Below are 12,554 nucleotides of genomic sequence, written 5' to 3' on the forward strand. Positions count from 1 at the left end.
AAAAAAAATCTTAATATAATTAATAAGGAATTATATAAAGAAATAAAAAATAATAATATAAAAGTTTAAATATAATTTATTAATAGTTTAATAATAGTAAAATTAGGAAAATTATTATAAAAATATAATAAAAAGATAATATATTAAATAAATTTTTTTTAAAAAAAAATTTTAATTTTTTTATATAAGTTATATTATAAAAGTAAATAATCCTATTATTATAATAATTATATAAATAAATTATAATTATATTATAATTATATTATAATTATATTATATTTTAATTATTATTTAATTATTTTATATATATATTAATTTTAATTTAATTATATTTTATTTATATTTTAATATTTATATAATATTTTATTTAATATAATATATTAATAATTAAACCCTTTAATATTATTCTTTTAAATATTAAAATAAATTAAAATAATTAATATTATATAATAAAACTTTAATATAATAAAAGATTTTATAAATTTAAAAATAAATATAATATTATATATTTAAATAATATATATAAATTATTTAATTATTTTTAAATTATATTTTAATTATATTTTAATAAAAGCTATTTAATTATATTATATTATTAAATTAATATTATAATTTATAATATAACGCATCTCCCACTTAACCTGGCCACCCAATTGACCTGGCCACCCCAATAACCTATATAAAACCCCATTATTTCAATCTTTAACAACTTTACGAATATTAATCGTACGGTTTAAAGATTAGTACCTTTAAATCCGTTAGTTAAAGGGGAATCCAGCGGTATTTTTTACTATTTTTTACGAAATTTATTAAGCGAGATATTAAGCAATACGCTAAAGGGGCTCTAAGTAGGGATTAATTTAACGCTTACTTTAGCGTATTGCTTAATAAGTCCGCGAATATAGGTCGTAAAAGTTAGTAAAGGGTACCGCCAAATAGCTCTTTTCATTACGAATCTAATAGTATATTTTATTATTTGATACGATTAGTATTCGTAAAGTTATTAAATTATCACGTGATTAACGCACCGATGTTATTTGTATGGGCTAGGGGGGTGGCCAGGTCAATTGGGTGGCCAGGTCAAGTGGGAGATATGTTATATAATATTTAAGTATTCCTTTTAAAATAATTGTAATAGTTTTTTATTTATATATATTTTTTAAATTTAATTTTTTAAGATCCCTTTTATAATTATAGCTACCTTTTTATATTATAATTTAAACCTTTTATTAAAAGCTTTTATTATTTATTTTCTATTTATTGTTATTTTTAATATTATGTTTTTAAATATTATTATTATATTATTATTATATAGCTTTTTTATTATAATAGTACTGTTTTTAAGGAATATTATATTTATTACTTTTATAATATCCTTTAATGTTTTTTTTTTTAAAATTATTCATTTATTCTTTAATTTAAATAAGGATCTCCTTATTATACCTTAATAGCATTACTTTATTAATGCTGCTTAATTATATAATAACTATTATTTAAGCCTATAACTTTAAAAGGTTTATTATTATATATATAGTTTATTATAAGGTTTTTTATAAGGTTTCTTTAAAGTCTTTTTAAATAATTAAAGCGTTATTTCTTTTTTTTATATTTAATTTTAATTTTACTCGTTTTATAGTTAATTTATAAATAAAATAAATTAATTATATTCTTTTTACGTTTTTTTATAAAAAGAATCCTTTTTTTATTTTTCTATTTATTATAAGTTATAATATTAATTTAAATATTTTATTTAATATCCCTTTAATTCCTTTTAAATTAATAATAGTTTACTTTCTATTAAATAGTTATTATATTATAGTTATATTATTAATAAGTTTATTTTAATTTTTTATTATATTATTAATAAATGGGTTATTTATTATTATTTTTCCGTTTTCCTTTATATTTACTATTTATACTTAAAATATAAGCCTTTTATTAAGTAAAAGTTAAACTTTTAATTATAACAGCTTAAATTATTTAATAATTAAGTTTAAATTTAAAAAGTTATTAAAGGTTTTTTAAAATTTTAAAGTTAATTATTAAAAGTAATAATAATAAAAAAGAAAGTTAAAAGAGCTTATTATAATTTTTAAAATAAAAGAATTATAATAGTTTAAATTACCTTTAAAAAAAAGGAATAGCTATTTAATAAAAAAGTAATAAAAATATAAAGATATAATTAAAGAAAAGCTTTAATAAAAGTATTTAAAGATTTAAAAATACTTTAAAGCTTAATTAAATAAGTAAGGTTAACCTATAAATTAATATTTAAGATTATAGTTATATTATTATTATTTAAAATTAAAAGAAATTCTAATATAATAAATACTTTTAAAGAAAAAATAACCTTATTAATAGAATACTTTTTTTTAATACTATTAATAAACCTATTAAACATTTTAAATAAAGATTTTATTTATAATAAATATTAATAATTTAAAATAAATATTATAATAAAGGAAAAAGATATTATAAAAATAATTTAAAGGTTAACTTTATAAAAAGTATTAAAGAAAGATTTATTATTTAATAGTTTTTTAAACGTATATAGATTAACTTTAATTAAATAATTAATTATTTTATATTTTATTAGTTTTATTTTAAAGTATTATTTAATTAAATTTTAATAAATAAAGGTAATAATAATTTTAAAGTTAGGAAAGTTAAAAAGGATAAGGAAAACTTTAAAAGGTTAATGCTTAATTATATTTATTAATATATTAAGAAAGGTTTTAAAGAAGGAGTTAAATTATAAATTAATAAAAGTAGTTAAAAAGGAAGGACTATTATTAAATAGTTAAATAAAAAATAAAAAAGGTAGGTTAATAAATATAATAATTAAATTAATATTAAGGGTAATTAAAATAGCCTTTAATTAAAAAAGCATTATATTCCTCCTTTAATTAAATATTATTAAAGCTTTTAATATAATTAATAAGGAAAGGATAATTTATATCCTTTAATAAAAAAGTTATTTATTATAAATAATATTATAGGTTTATTTATTTATTTTTAAAAGATTAATATAATTATATTTTAATAGTATTACTTTTTAATTAATCCTTTTAAAGGTAGGGGTCCTTTAAAGCTTCCCCCTTTTACCTTTATTATTTTTCCTATATATATTAATATTATATAATAACCTTATAATATATTAAAAGATAATTATAATAAGGTTTATAAATAATATAAACCTTTTTATAATTAACCTTTAAATAAAATAAAATTATAAAGTTTTAAAAGTAATATAATAAATATATAAAATTTAAATATTAAAGTATAGGATAAAATTTACCTTTTAAAAAAGTAAACTTATATACTTTTTTAAAAGTTAGGAAATATTTAAATAAAAAGTTAAATTTAAATAAATAATAATATAGTTAATAAATAATATAAAGTTTTTAAAGGTATATAATTAATTACTTTAATATAATATATTTTTTTTTAAAAGCAATATTCCTTTAATTAATATTTTATTAAATAATAGGGTTAATTTATTAATTATTAAAGAACTTTTATATAATTTTAATTATAGGTAAAAATAGGATAAAGGGGAATAAATCTTTCAACTAATATAATATTTAATAAATATAATTTAAGGTAACTTTATTTTTAATTAGCTATTTTAAATTAATTATAATATTATATTTAATATTAATAATTTAAAAGATTTAATTTTTAAACCTTTATTTATTTACTTTTAAAGTAATAATAAAGTATTAATTAATTATATTAATAAATTATCCGTAATAATTATTTAATTAGTATAATTATTTTAAAATAATTAATTTAACTTTTAATTAATAGCTAATATAATAAATTATTTATAATTAATTATTAAATATATTTAAACTTTAATATTATATAATATAATAGCTTTTATTTTAAAATTATTTATTTATATTTAAATAAAGTATAACGCATCTCCCACTTGACCTAGCCACCCAATTGACCTGGCCACCCCCTAGCCCATACAAAAAATGTCGGTGCGCTAATCACGTGATAATTTAATAACTCTACGAATACTCATCGTATAAAATAATAAAATATACCATTAGATTCGTAATAAAAAGAGCTATTTAACGGTACCCTTTACTAACTTTTATAACTTATATTTGTGGAGTTATTAAGCAATACGCTAAAGTAAGCGCTAAAATAATCCTTACCTAGCGCCCTTTTAGCGTATTGCTTAATATCTCGCTTAATAAATTTTATAAAAAATAGAAAAAAATACCGCTGGATTCCTTATTAAATAACGGATTTAATGGTATTAATTACTTTATTGTGGGCCCAATATTGGTTAAGTTATTACAGATTGAAACATTGGATTTTTATATAGGTTAAGGGGGTGGCCAGGTCAAGTGGGAGATGCGTTATAAATTAAATAATATTTTAACTACTTTTTATATAGGTTAAAAATAATTTATAAATTATTAAGGAATTTTTTAATAATTTAATTAATTTTTTAATTTAAATTTAATAAAAAAAAATTAATAAGCTTTTCTTTACTTTTCTTATTTTATATTTAAACTATATTTTTATTCTTTTTAAAGTAATTTATAATATAATATCCTATTTTATTATAATTAAAGTAGGTATTATTTTTTTAATAAATCTTTTTCTTTTCCTTTAAAAGCTTTATTTCTTTAAGCTTTATTATAATATTCCCTTTATTTATATTCTTTTTATTATTAAAATTATAATTAATAAAATTAATAACTTATTTTTTCTTTTAATAATTATAGTAATAATTATAGTTATATATTACTTTTATTACTTTATTATAAAAGCGTTTATATAATATTAATAGGTTAATATTAACTTTAAATACTTTAGTTTTAAAATTAAAGCTAATATATTTTTATAAAAATTAAAACTATTTAAACTTAAATAACTTTAACTTTAATATTAAGTTATTAAATTAAAAAATATATTAATAAATATTAAAGTTTAATTTAAAATAAAATTTATTTAAAGTATTTTATATTTAAATAGTTTAATTTAAATTATAATAAATAGTTTTTAATATTTATATTATTTTAATTAAACTATTATATAATTAAATAATAAGATAAAAGTAAATTTTAATTACTTTTTTAATATCCTTCTTTAAAAAGGATATAATATAATATATTTAGCTTTTTTTAATATAATATATTATTATATCTTTTTTAAGTTTATTAATTACCTTTTTTAATTAATTATTAAATAAATCTTTATTTTTAAAAAAAATACTTAAATTAATTCTTTAAGTTTTAATATATCTTTTATTTAATTTAATTACTTAATTAACCTAGCTATATTTTTAACCTTTATATATATATTTAAAAATATTTTAATAATTATTTATATAATTAATTTAAATTAATTTAAATTTAAATTATTAAATGTTTTTATAACATTTTTATAAGTTTATATATTATAGCTAGGTTTATTATAAGCCTTATAATGCTAGGTGTAAGTTTCCTTTCTTTTTATATAACGATTACCTTAATATATAATATGATTTTCTACTTTAAAAATACCCTATACCTTTATTTAATCCTTAATATCTTTAATAATAAAAGATCCTTTATTTTATAATTTAGTTCTTTTTATATAGTAATATTTATTAAGCTTATAATTTGCTTTATAAAAGCTTTTAACCTCCCTTTTTAATAATATAAAATAATATATAATATTAGTTATATTATATATAATTTAACTTAACCCTTTAATAATAAATATAAGAAAGCTATTTTAATATTATATAATCCTTTATTTAATATATTTAAAAAGGGAATTAATTTTAGTTAAGTTATTTAAAGTTGTAATTATATAAGGATTAAATAATATTAAAGATAAAAGCTTAATTTAAAGTATAACTGGATAATTTAACTAATTAATAATATAATTTAAATTATATAATATTAAACCTATTCCTTTAAATCCCCTTTATATATTATTTAAAATAATTGCTTTATTAAACATATAGAAAAATACAGTTATAAAATCTTCCTTTTAAATATAAGTAATATATGCCTATATAAAGCCTTTAATTTACTTTCCGTATAACCGTTTTAAAGGGCTTAATACTTTAACATTAAATGGTTAAAGGTAATAAAAAGAATAAGAAGGTATATAAAAAGTAATAATATTATTTTCTTTATAATATAATTTAAATTTATATAAATAATAGCTTTTATAACTATTAAGGAAAAGAAGGTAATAATATCCTTTTATATAAAGCTTTATATATTTATTAAAATGCTTAATTTAATCTATAGCTTATCTACCTATTACTTAACCATTTTTTATAGTTATAATCTTCCAATTGCTTAATATATTATTATTTTTATATTAAAATATAAGGTAGTTTTTCCCTATTAAAATAATATATAATGAAATAATTTAACTATATAATAAAATTATTTAAATAACTATAAACTATTTTAAATTACTTAATTAAATAGCTTATAGTTTTTATTTACGTTTAGTTAAAGTTATAATTATTTTAAATATAATTTTGCTTATTATAAACTTAATTTCATTAAAGTTATAAATATTTTCTTTTTAAATGCTATTTTTATTTATTATCTTTTATATAAAAATAAATTAAATATAGTATTTAATTAAATTTTTATTTAATACCTATTAATAATTGATTTTTTAATTAAAATACATTTAGATATTTAAAGTTTATTATATAAAGTTTAACGTTTAATTCTTTTTAATTAGCTTTTAATCCTATAATATTATTAATTAATTAGCTATATCTTTTATATAATTATATAAAGGCGGAAATAATCTTATTATAAAATTAAAAATATATTATATAATTAATTTTTTTTCGTTTAAAATTAATTAAGCTTTTAAAAGTAATATTTTATTTATTAATTTAAAACCTTTTATTTAAAAGGCAAATATTATATAAGGAATATTATAAATAATAATAATACATTAAATAGATAATTTTAAATTTTATTTAATAATTTAAAGTATAAGCTATAGGTTGATTTCTTTATAAAGGGTTTTTATAATTATTAATAGAAAAATAAGGGATTTTTTTTATATATATATAAAGGTTAAAAATATAGCCAGGTTAATTAAGTAGTTAAGTTAAGTGGGAAATGCATTAACTTTTTTTATATATTTTAAATTTAAGCTTATAAAGTTATTTATTAAATTAATTATTTTAAATATAGTTTATATAATTATATTAATTAATTTAAAGTTAATTTTATTACAAATACTTTTAATTATACTTTTTTATAATATTAAAGTTAAATTACCTTTTTTTATTTAAGCTTAAAAAATAATAATTTATTTTTATAGTTATTAAATTAAAGTAGTTTAATTAATAATGTTTATTTTATTTATTAATTAAAGTAATTCTATTAATCTTTTATTTAAATTAAAGTTTAATAATAAAAGCGTTATATTTTTTAATTTAAAGTTTAAAAAGTTTTAAAAGTTATTTTTAAACTTAATATTAATTTTTTCTTTTTTAATAAAAGGGATAAGGTTTTAAATTAATTATTTATTAATTATAAGAATATTAAATATAATATATAATAATAATTATTAAAATTATTTTAAATTATTTATTTTAATTAAGGTTTTTTAATTTTAAAGGGTATAAGGTTTAATTTTATTAATTAAATTTATTATAAGGTTATATTTATTTATTATTAAATATAAAATATAATAATAAAGGTATTATAAATTTTAAATCTTTACTTTAAATTAAATAATAAAAATATTAATTAATTATATTATACCTATTTTTATATATAAATATAATAGTTTTATTAATTATATATTATTAAGGATTATTTTTTTTCCTTTAAATTATTAATCTATTTCTTTTTATATTTATTTTAAGCCTTTTTTATTAATATATTTAATTAACTTTAATTTTAATTATAATAACTTTAATAACTTTTCCTTTAATTATTTATACTTTACCTATTTTATAATAACTTTTTTAAATCCTTTTAATTAAATTATGAAGGTTAATATTATATTATTATAATAATAAATAAAATTAATTAAATAAGTAAAAAATTTAAAAAAAATAGCTTATTAAACTATAAAAAAATAAAATATTTATAAAATAATAATAAAAATAATTTAATTTAAATTTAAATTATAATATTAATTTAAAATGCTTAATTAAATCTTTTAATCTTTAATATATATTTTATTAATAAAATAAATAATTATTAAACCTTTAAAGAGCTTTTAAAAGTATTTTTAAAAAATATTATAAAAGTTATTATTAAATTAATTTTATAATTTTAAAAATAAATAATTAATATAAACCTTTTTAAAATTATTAAATTTAATAATTTATAAATGAAAACTTTATAAATATTATATAAAAATAAAATAATTAAGCTTTATTTATTTAATAAACCTTAATTATTATTAAAAATATTAATTATTATAATATATATATTATAAAATAGTTAAAATTTATAAAATAAAATAATTAATAATACTTTAAAAATTTTAATAATTATTTATAATTATTAAAAGATTAGGATAAATAAAAAACATTTATAATAAATATATAATTTTATTATATAAAGTTAATAAACCTTTTTTATATTAAATTTAAAAGTTAAATAATTTTACTTTTAATTATTTATAAAAATATAATTTAATTAATTATATATTATTATAAACTTATAAATTTTAATTAATTAAGTTTAATAATTAATTTATTAATAAATTAATTATAAAATATTATTAAATTAAAAATAATTTAACCTATATTAATAATACCTTTAATATTTATATTAATTAAAAACTTTAACCTTTTAGCTTTATTAATAAATAGGATTTATTAAAATTATTAAAAAGTTATTATATTTTATAAATATTATAATTTTAAAATTTATTAAAGTATAAAATATTTTATAAAGGATTTAAAGGTAAGCCTTTTATAATTGTAAGTTTTTTTATTAATATTTTATTAATACTTTAATTTTATATAAGGAATGTTTTAAAGGTTTTTTATTTTATTAATAGGTTAAAGAAAAAGCCTTAAAGAGGTTTTTTTCCTTTAAATAAAGTAATACTTTAATAAATATATATTATTTATTTTATATATATATTAATTTATTTATTTAATTCCTATAGGATTATTATTTATTTATTTATTTAATTTTTATAAGATTATTATTAATTAATTTATTTAATCTTTATAGGATTATTATTTTAATTTATTTCTAATAGGAAATTATATTTATTTTAAAAAATAATTAATAATAGTTAATTTTTTATATTATTTAAGCTTTATATATTAAATAATAATATTATTATTTATATTAATTATATTAAATATTAAATTTATAATTATTTAATATTTTTTATAAAAGTTAAATATTATTATTTTAAAGTTTAATTTAATATTTTATATTTTAATTATATAAAGTTTTATTAATTTAATTAATTATTTATAAATTAATAATAAAGTTAATTTAAAATAATTATAAAATTAATTTAAACTTTTAAAAGTTACTTTATAATATTTAAATCTTTAATTATTATTTATAAAAAGTTATTTATAAAGCTTTAAAAAGCTTTTAATTATTTATACTTATAAATTAAAATTAATTTATTTAAAAAGGTAGAAATAACTATTATAAATCTTAAGTCTTTATTTTAAATTAAATAATAAAAATATTAATTAATTATATTATATTTATTTTTATATATAAATATAATAGTTTTATTAATTATATATTATTAAAGATTATCCTTTTTCCTTTAAATTATTAATTTATTCCTTTTTATATTTATTTTAAGCCTTTTTTATTAATATATTTAATTAACTTTAATTTTAATTATAATAAAAGAAAAAAGGTAAAAGGTTTAATTAATAAATTATAAATAATAATAATTAAATATAAATAATATATTTATATAATATTTATTAATAAAAAGGAAAAGTTTAAAATATAATTATATTAATATTATAAATAAAAATTTTAAATTAAAAAAAAAGAAAAAAAAATAAAACTAAAACATAAATATATATAAAAATATATATAAATTTATAACTATTATAAATTATATAACTTTATTAATATAGTTTTTATATATTTTTATAATATTTCTTTATAATATATATAATATTTCTTTATAATATATATTTAATATATTTATTATAATTTTTAAAAAATTAATATAACTTTATTTTAATAGTATAACTTTTTAATTAATCCTTTTTAAAATAAAAGTTTTTTAAAATTCTTTTCTTTTACTTTTATTATTCTTTTTATATATATTAATATTATATAATAACTTTATAATATATTAAAAAATAATTATAATAAGTTTTATAAATAATATAAACCTTTTTATAATTAATCTTTAAATAAAATAAAATTATAAAGTTTTAAAAATAATATAATAAATATATAAAGTTTAAATATTAAAATATAAAATAAAATTTACCCTTTAAAAAGTAAACTTATATATTTTTTTAAAAGTTAAAAAATATTTAAATAAAAAGTTAAATTTAAATAAATAATAATATAATTAATAATTAATATAAAATTTTTAAAGGTATAATTAAATAAAAATAATATTTAATTAAACTTAAAAAAAAGTTAAATATTTAAATATATATAATAATTAAACTATAAAACTTAATATAAAATAATAATATAATTAAAATTAAATAAATTTATTTTATAATAATATAAAGTATTTTAATATATAGGATAATTATATAATATAAATAATTTAAAAGAAATAAATTAAAAGGTATAATTAACTTTTTTAAAAGTATTTAAAATATATATATTAAATATATTATAAAAGCTTTTAAAGCTATATTAATATATTAATTTAAAATAAAATTAAATATACCTTTTATTAATTTATATTTAAATAATAAAGTAATAATAAATAAAAATTAATTAAAAAATTTAATATATTATAAAGTATTAATAAAAGTTATAATAAAAGTTAATTAATTTATATAAATATTTTAAAAATAATAAATTAAAAGGTAAATTATAAAAAAACTTATAAATAATATAAAAAATTAATTATAAAGTAATTTAATTATAAACTTAAACTATTAATAAAATAAATAAATAAAAAGGAAAAAATTAAATAATATTTTAATTAAAAAATTAAAAAATAAATAAAGTTATATTAAAATAAAATATAGCTATTTTATAATAATAAAATAAAAGTTTAATAAAAAAAGAGTATTATAAAAGTTTTATAAATTTTTTAAATATAAAATAACTTTAATAATATAAATATAAAATAAAAAAATAAAATTTAAAGCTTTTTTATATAAAAAAAAGGTTTCAAAGTTTTTAATCCCTTTTTATAAATATATAAAGGATAAAAAAACTTTATAATATATAATCCTATAATATAAATTATTAAAAAATAAAAGGAAAATTTTAATTAAAAAGCTAACGCATCTCCCACTTGACCTGGCCACCCCACCAGCCCATACAAAAAACGTCGGTGCGCTAATCACGTGATAATTGAATAACTTTACAAATATTGGTCGTATAAAATAATGAAATATACCATTAGATTCGTAATAAGAAGGGCTATCCAACGGTACTCTCCATTGATTTATACAACTTATATCCGTGGAGTTATTAAGCAATACGCTAAAGTAAGCGCTACAATAATCCTTGCCTAGCAGCCTTTTAACGTATTGCTTAATATCTCGCCCAATAAATTTTATAAAAAATAGTAAAAAATACCGCTAGATTCCTTATTAAATAACGGATCTAATGGTACTAATTATTAAATTGTAGGACTAATATTGGTCAAGTTATTCCAAATTGAAACATTGGACTTTTATATAGGTTAAGGGGGTGGCCAGCTCAATTGGGTGGCCAGGTCAAGTGGGAGATGCGTTAATTAATTTAATATTTATTTTAATATATTATTTAATAATTTTATAAATATAAATTATAAAAATTAATAAAAGGTATTATTAAATAATTCTTTTTATTATAAATTTAATAATATATTTTATTATTATATATAATTAATATTTATAAAGTTATTAAATTATTATATAATTAATGCATTAATGTTATTTATATAGGTTAAGGGGGTGGCTAGGTTAATTAGGTAGCTAGGTTAATTGGGTGGCTAGGTTAAGTAAGAGATGCGTTATATTTATTTATAATATAACTATATAATAACTATATCGTAACTATATATTAGCTATAGCTTATTTATATATAAACTATATATATACTATATATATTTATTATTATTTATTTATTTTTCCGTAGTTTTACCGAAACTTTATTTATTTTTAACTATTTTCCCTATCCCTCTTCTTTTCTTTTTCTTCCTCTTTTTTTTTTTTATTTACCCTTTATTAATCCTTTTTATATTTTTATCTTTTTTATAATGTTATAAAGTTTAACTTATTTTATAAATCCTTCCTTTATCCTTTTAATTATATTTTATTTATTAATTAACTATATTTTATCTTTAAAAGTTTTATTAAATATATATTTCCTTTAATACTTAACTAAACTATTAGCCTTCTTAATTTATTACTAATT

This window comes from Xylaria bambusicola, assembly GCF_022495145.1.
Source record: "Xylaria bambusicola strain CBS 139988 unplaced genomic scaffold F5B22scaffold_55, whole genome shotgun sequence".
In the NCBI taxonomy this organism is placed as follows: domain Eukaryota; kingdom Fungi; phylum Ascomycota; class Sordariomycetes; order Xylariales; family Xylariaceae; genus Xylaria; species Xylaria bambusicola.